General features: G+C 42.7%; 1 long non-coding RNA gene across 1 annotated transcript; it reads right to left on the bottom strand.

Annotated features, from left to right (window-relative positions):
- Positions 1–3,682: 3,682 nt before the first annotated feature.
- On the bottom strand, positions 3,683–7,361 carry LOC115181976 (uncharacterized). Its single transcript, XR_003873588.1, has 4 exons — positions 7,286–7,361; positions 6,945–7,081; positions 5,204–5,313; positions 3,683–4,148 (listed from the first exon to the last, which is right to left on the bottom strand). It is a non-coding gene; the product is annotated as an uncharacterized LOC115181976 (long non-coding RNA).
- Positions 7,362–8,019: the final 658 nt, after the last annotated feature.

Genomic DNA, 8,019 nt, shown 5'->3' with positions numbered 1-8,019 from the left:
CATGGGAGAGTAACCTACAGTAGCATGGGAGAGTAACCTACAGTAGCATGGGAGAGTAACCTACAGTAGCTTGGGAGAGTAACCTGCAGTAGCATGGGAGAGTAACCTACAGTAGCTTGGGAGAGTAACCTACAGTAGCATGAGAGTAACCTACAGTAGCATGGGAGAGTAACCTACAGTAGCATGGGAGAGTAACCTACAGTAGCATGGGAGAGTAACCTACTGTAGCATCGGAGAGAACCTACAGTAGCTTGGGAGAGTAACCTACAGTAGCTACTGTAGCATGGGAGAGTAACCTACAGTAGCATGAGAGAGTAACCTACAGTAGCAGTCAGCTCAGCCATATGGGAGAATAACCTACAATAGCTGAACAGTCAACTCAGCCATGTGGGAGAATAACCTACAGTAGCTGAACAGTCAACTCAGCCATATGGGACAATAACCTACAGTAGCTGAACAGTCAACTCAGCCATATGGGAGAGTAACCTACAGTAGCTGAACAGTCAACTCAGCCATATGGAGAATAACCTACAGTAGCTGAACAGTCAACTCAGCCATATAGGAGAATAACCTACAGTAGCTGAACAGTCAACTAAGCCATATGGAGAATAACCTACAGTAGCATGTAGCTGAACAGTCAACTCAGCCGTATGGGAGAGTAACCTACAGTAGCTGAACAGTCAACTCAGCCATATGGGAGAGTAACCTAAAGTAGCTGAACAGTCAACTCAGCCATATGGAGAATAACCTACAGTAGCATGTAGCTGAACAGTCAACTCAGCCATATGGGAGAATAACCTACAGTAGCTGAACAGTCAACTCAGCCATATGGGAGACTAAGCTACAGTAGCATGTAGCTGAACAGTCAACTCAGCCATATGGAGAATAACCTACAGTACCTGAACAGTCAACTCAGCCATATGGGAGAATAACCTACAGTAGCTGAACAGTCAACTCAGCCGTATGGGAGAATAACCTACAGTAGCTGAACAGTCAACTCAGCTATATGGAGAATAACCTACAGTAGCTGAACAGTCAACTCAGCCACATGGAGAATAACCTACAGTAGCTGAACAGTCAACTCAGCCATATGGAGAATAACCTACAGTAGCATGTAGCTGAACAGTCAACTCAGCCATATGGACAATAACCTACAGTAGCTGAACAGTCAACTCAGCCATATGGAAGAATAACCTACAGTCGCATGTAGCTGAACAGTCAACTCAGCCATATGGAAGAGTAACCTACAGTAGCTGAACAGTCAACTCAGCCGTATGGGAGAATAACCTACAGTAGCTGAACAGTCAACTCAGCCATATGGGACAGTAACCTACAGTAGCTGAACAGTCAACTCAGCCATATGGAGAATAACCTACAGAAGCTGAACAGTCAACTCAGCCGTATGGAGAATAACCTACAGTAGCTGAACAGTCAACTCAGCCATATGGAGAATAACCTACAGTAGCTGAACAGTCAACTCAGCCATATGGAGAATAACCTACAGTAGCTGAACAGTCAACTCAGCCACATGGGAGAATATCCTACAGTAGCTGAACAGTCAACTCAGCCATATGGGAGAATAACCTACAGTAGCTGAACAGTCAACTCAGCCATATGGAGAATAACCTACAGTAGCTGAACAGTCAACTCAGCCATATGGAGAATAACCTACAGTAGCATGTAGCTGAACAGTCAACTCAGCCATATGGGAGAATAACCTACAGTAGCTGAACAGTCAACTCAGCCGTTTGGAGAATAACCTACAGTAGCATGTAGCTGAACAGTCAACTCAGCCCTATGGAGAATAACCTACAGTAGCTGAGCAGTCAACTCAGCCGTTTGGAGAATAACCTACAGTAGCTGAACAGTCAACTCAGCCATATGGGAGAGTAACCTACAGTAGCTGAACAGTCAACTCAGCCATATGGAGAGTAACCTACAGTAGCTGAGCAGTCAACTCAGCCCTATGGAGAATAACCTACAGTAGCTGAGCAGTCAACTCAGCCCTATGGGAGAGTAACCTACAGTAGCTGAACAGTCAACTCAGCCATATGGGAGAGTAACCAACAGTAGCATGTAGCTGAACAGTCAACTCAGCCATATGGGAGAATAACCTACAGTAGCTGAACAGTCAACTCAGCCATATGGAGAATAACATACAGTAGCATGTAGCTGAACAGTCAACTCAGCCCTATGGAGAATAACCTACAGTAGCTGAGCAGTCAACTCAGCCGTTTGGAGAATAACCTACAGTAGCTGAGCAGTCAACTCAGCCGTTTGGAGAATAACCTACAGTAGCATGTAGCTGAACAGTCAACTCAGCCCTATGGAGAATAACCTACAGTAGCTGAACAGTCAACTCAGCCATATGGGAGAGTAACCTACAGTAGCTGAACAGTCAACTCAGCCATATGGAGAGTAACCTACAGTAGCTGAGCAGTCAACTCAGCCCTATGGAGAATAACCTACAGTAGCTGAACAGTCAACTCAGCCATATGGAGAATAACCTACAGTAGCTGAACAGTCAACTCAGCCATATGGGAGAATAACCTACAGTAGCTGAACAGTCAACTCAGCCATATGGAGAATAACCTACAGTAGCATGTAGCTGAACAGTGAACTCAGCCATATGGAGAATAACCTACAGTAGCTGAACAGTCAAGTCAGCCATATGGAGAATAACCTACAGTAGCTGAACAGTCAACTCAGCCATATGGAGAATAACCTACAGTAGCTGAACAGTCAACTCAGCCATATGGGAGAATAACCTACAGTAGCTGAACAGTCAACTCAGACATATGGAGAATAACCTACAGTAGCTGAACAGTCAACTCAGCCATATGGGAGAATAACCTACAGTAGCTGAACAGTCAACTCAGCCATATGGAGAATAACCTACAGTAGCTGAACAGTCAACTCAGCCATATGGAGAATAACCTACAGTAGCTGAACAGTCAACTCAGCCATATGGAGAATAACCTACAGTAGCTGAACAGTCAACTCAGCCGTATGGGAGAATAACCTACAGTAGCTGAACAGTCAACTCAGCCATATGGAGAATAACCTACAGTAGATGAACAGTCAACTCAGCCGTATGGAGAATAACCTACATTAGCTGAGCAGTCAACTCAGCCATATGGAGAATAACCTACAGTAGCTGAACAGTCAACTCAGCCCTATGGAGAATAACCTACAGTAGCTGAGCAGTCAACTCAGCCATATGGAGAATAACCTACAGTAGCTGAACAGTCAACTCAGCCATATGGAGAATAACCTACAGTAGCTGAACAATCAACTCAGCCATATGGAGAATAACCTACAGTAGATGAACAGTCAACTCAGCCGTATGGAGAATAACCTACATTAGCTGAGCAGTCAACTCAGCCATATGGAGAATAACCTACAGTAGCTGAACAGTCAACTCAGCCCTATGGAGAATAACCTACAGTAGCTGAGCAGTCAACTCAGCCATATGGAGAATAACCTACAGTAGCTGAACAGTCAACTCAGCCATATGGAGAATAACCTACAGTAGCTGAACAGTGAACTCAGCCATATGGGAGAATAACCTACAGTAGCTGAACAGTCAACTCAGCCGTATGGGAGAATAACCTACAGTAGCTGAACAGTCAACTCAGCCATATGGGAGAATAACCTACAGTAGCTGAACAGTCAACTCAGCCATATGGAGAATAACCTACAGTAGCTGAACAGTGAACTCAGCCATATGGAGAATAACCTACAGTAGCTGAACAGTGAACTCAGGATTCATTTCCTTTGAATTTGAGTCCTTAGTGGTGAATTACTACGACAATAAAGATAACAGTCCTTCTGTTATCAGTTCATTGTATTGTTATTGCATATGTTTTGTTATTTTTATTATAATGTATAATACATTTGTATTGCTATATATTGTATGTACTTGAACATTTTAGTTGAAAAAGCAGAAAATAGTTTATGATTGATAGTACTTATCATAATCCTATTTAGCAGTTGAGAGTACCGAGGATGATTCCTATTTCTCACAGATCCATCTGTATTCATAGTAACAGTAATAGTCCCACCATTCTCCTTTGTCTGATGACCAGGAGTAGAAATACACACAGTTCTCAGCTCCTCCACCATTAGGCTCTCCACTGTACCAATACCTGTAGGAGAAACAACACATAGAATCAGACTGTCCACTGTTCCAATAACTGTAGAAGAAACAACACAGAATCAGGCTGTCCTCTGTTCCAATACCTGTAGAAGAAACAACACATAGAATCAGACTGTCCACTGTTCCAATACCTGTAGGAGAAACAACACATAGAATCAGACTGTCCACTGTTCCAATACCTGTAGGAGAAACAACACATAGAATCAGGATGTCCACTGTTCCAATATCTGTAGGAGAAACAACACATAGAATCAGACTGTCCACTGTTCCAATACCTGTAGGAGAAACAACACATATAATCAGACTGTCCACTGTTCCAATACCTGTAGGAGCAACAACACATAGAATCAGACTGTCCACTGTTCTAATACCTGTAGGAGAAACAACACATAGAATCAGGCTGTCCACTGTTCCAATACCTGTAGGAGAAACAACACATATAATCAGACTGTCCACTGTTCCAATACCTGTAGGAGCAACAACACATAGAATCAGACTGTCCACTGTTCCAATACCTGTTGGAGAAACAACACATAGAATCAGGCTGTCCACTGTTCCAATACCTGTAGGAGAAACAACACATATAATCAGGCTGTCCACTGTTCCAATATCTGTAGAAGAAACAACACATAGAATCAGACTGTCCACTGTTCCAATATCTGTAGAAGAAACAACACATAGAATCAGGCTGTCCACTGTTCCAATATCTGTAGAAGAAACAACACATAGAATCAGACTGTCCACTGTTCCAATACCTGTAGAAGAAACAACACATAGAATCAGGCTGTCCACTGTTCCAATACCTGTAGGAGAAACAACACATAGAATCAGACTGTCCACTGTTCCAATACCTGTAGAAGAAACAACACATATAATCAGGCTGTCCACTGTTCCAATACCTGTAGGAGAAACAACACATAGAATCAGGATGTCCACTGTTCCAATACCTGTAGGATAAACAACACATAGAATCAGACTGTCCACTCTGAACCTACTACTCCAGACAGTGATGTCATGGTGACACAGAATTCATGAATTTCTTACTTTGTGGTCAGTGGTGTGTCGTCCACCCATTTCCAGGTCCCCTCAGTAGCAGAGTCAGTCAGACCAATCCAGACATACTTCTTTACCCCGCATAACCAATTGACTAATGTCTGTAATTGTGGAAGAGATTCAACATTGTTAATACATAGCCATTACTATGTGTGTCTCTCTCTCTGTCTCTCTCTGTCTCTAACTCTCAATTCATTTAATTTCAATTTAAGAGCTTTATTGGGAAACATATATTAACATTGCCAAAGCAAGTGAACTAGATAATCAACAAAGGTGAAATTAACAATACAAATGAACAGTAAACATTACACTTAGAAAAGTTCCAATACAATAAAGACATTTCAAATGTCATATCATTTGCACGTAGTTAAAGTAAAAAAGGGAAAATAAATAAACATAAACATTGTTTTTGTTCTTCACTGATTGCCCTTTTCTTGTGGCAACAGGTCACAAATCTTGCTGCTGTGATGTCACACTGTGGTATTTCACCCATTAGATTCTTTGTGGATCTGTGTAATAATCTGAGGGAAATATGTGTCTCTAATAGGTTCATACATTGGGCAGGAGGTTAGGAAGTGAAGCTCAGTTTCCACCTCATTTTGTGGGCAGTGTGCACATAGCCTGTCTTCTCTTGAGAGCCAGGTCTGCCTACGTCGGCCTGTCTCAATAGCAAGGCTTTTCTTTCCTTGAGTTTGGGTCAGTCAGTGGTCAGGTATTCTGCCACTGTGTACTCTCTGTTTAGGGCCAAATAACATTCTAGTTTGCTCAGTTTGTTTGTTCATTCTTTCCAATGTGCCAAGTAATTATCTTTTTGTTTTCTCATGATTTGGTTGGGTGTAATTGTGTTGCTGTCCTGGGGCTCTGCGGGGTCTGTTTGTGTTTGTAAACAGAGCCCCAGGACCAGCATGCTCAGGGGACTCTTCTCCAGGTTCATCTCTCTGTAGGTGATGGCTTGGTTATGGAAGGTTTGGGAATCGCTTCCTTTTAGGTGATTGTAGAATTCAATGACTCTTTTCTGGATTTTTTCTGCTCTGCATGCATTATTTGGTGTTTTACGTTGTACACAGAGGATATTTTTTTAAAGAATGATGTATGCAGAGTCTCAATTTGATGTTTGTCCCATTTTGTGAATTCTTGGTTGATGAGCGGACACCAGACCTCACAACCATAAAGGGCAATGGTTTCTATAACTGATTTAAAAAAATCCTGATCCTAATTGGTATGTCAATTTTATGTTCCTTTTGATGGCATAGAAGGCCCTTCTTTCCTTGTCTCTCAGATTGTTCACAGCTTTGTGGAAGTTACCTGTGGCCCTGATGATTAGACCGAGGTATGTATAGTTTCTTGTGTGCTCTAGGGCAACGGTGTCTAGATGGAATTTGTATTCATGGGTCTTACTGAGATTTATTGTCAGGGCCCAGGTCTGACAGAATCTGTGCAGAAGATCTAGGTGCTGCTGTAGGCCCTCCTTGGTTGGGGACAGAAGCACCAGATCATGAGCAAACAGTAGACATTTGACTTCAGATTCTAGTATGGTGAGGACCGGGGCTGCAGACTGCTCTAGTGCCCTCGTCAATTCGTTGATATATATGTTGAAGAGGGTGGGGCTTAAACTGCATCCCTGTCTCACTCTCTTTTTGTCTCTCACTCACTCACTCACTCACTCACTCACTCACTCACTCACTCACTTACTCACTCTCTCTCGCTGTCACCCTCTCTCTTTGTCACACACCTGTTTCTCTTGGCTGTTGATGACCACCAGGTCTGCTCCTCTATTTCTGCAGTCCTGTCTGCTCTCCTCCCAGGATTTGGACTCAGTAGAGACGTAGTAACAACTGTTACCAAGCTTCTTCCATCCTTGAGGACACACTGTAAGTTGAACATTTCTTGCTTTAGTCACTTTAATACAACATTGAATTAAGTATCAATCAAACACTCAAGGAAGACACTAGCTAATGGACGGTTTGGAAGCATCATTTTTCATTTTATATAAGTTAAATTCCTTTCTATTAGTGACATGTGAACTGATACAGAGACTGTCAAACAGAACAGTCATGAGACTATTTGACTCACCTTTCTCAACTGAAGATTGTTTCAGACGTTCTATCTCTTTCTGTAGCTGGCCTCTCTCTCTGGTCAGGGTGTTGTAACTGGTCTGTAGCTGGCCTCTCTCTCTGGTCAGGGTGTTGTAACTGGTCTGTAGCTGGCCTCTCTCTCTGGTCAGGGTGTTGTATCTGGTCTGCAGCTGGTCTCTCTCTTTGGACAGGGTGTTGTTACTGGTCTGTAGCTGGCCTCTCTCTCTGGTCAGGGTGTTGTAGCTGGTCTGTAACTGGTCTCTGTCTTTGGTCAGGGTGTTGTATTTGGTCTGTAGCTGGTCTCTCTCTTTGGTCAGGGTGTTGTTACTGGTCTGTAGCTGGTCTCTGTCTTTGGTCAGGGTGTTAAATCTGGTCTGTAGCTGGTCTCTCTCATTGGTCAGGGTGTTGTTAATGGTCAATTGGTTTCTTTCTGAAATAATGAGATCATTGAACAAGGTAACAGTGGAAAAGTTAATCAGACATTACCAAGGTTGGGGTCAGTTGCATTCAATTCCAGTCAATTCAGGAAATACACTAGAATTCCAATTGATTTCCAATTTTTTGGAATTTAAATTTGGCTTACTTTCGGAATGTAATTGACTGGAATGTAAATGTAATTGAACCCTCGTCATTACACCACTGATGATGAAGAATGTTTGAGTGAGAACATATCAAACTCACGGTAGAGTAACAGGCCTATGATCCCAGCCAGTAGGAGAACACACAGCAGCC

The sequence above is a fragment of the Salmo trutta genome, unplaced genomic scaffold (genome assembly GCF_901001165.1).
Source record: "Salmo trutta unplaced genomic scaffold, fSalTru1.1, whole genome shotgun sequence".
Lineage (NCBI taxonomy): Eukaryota > Metazoa > Chordata > Actinopteri > Salmoniformes > Salmonidae > Salmo > Salmo trutta.
This window is presented reverse-complemented; position numbering and strand designations above follow the sequence as displayed.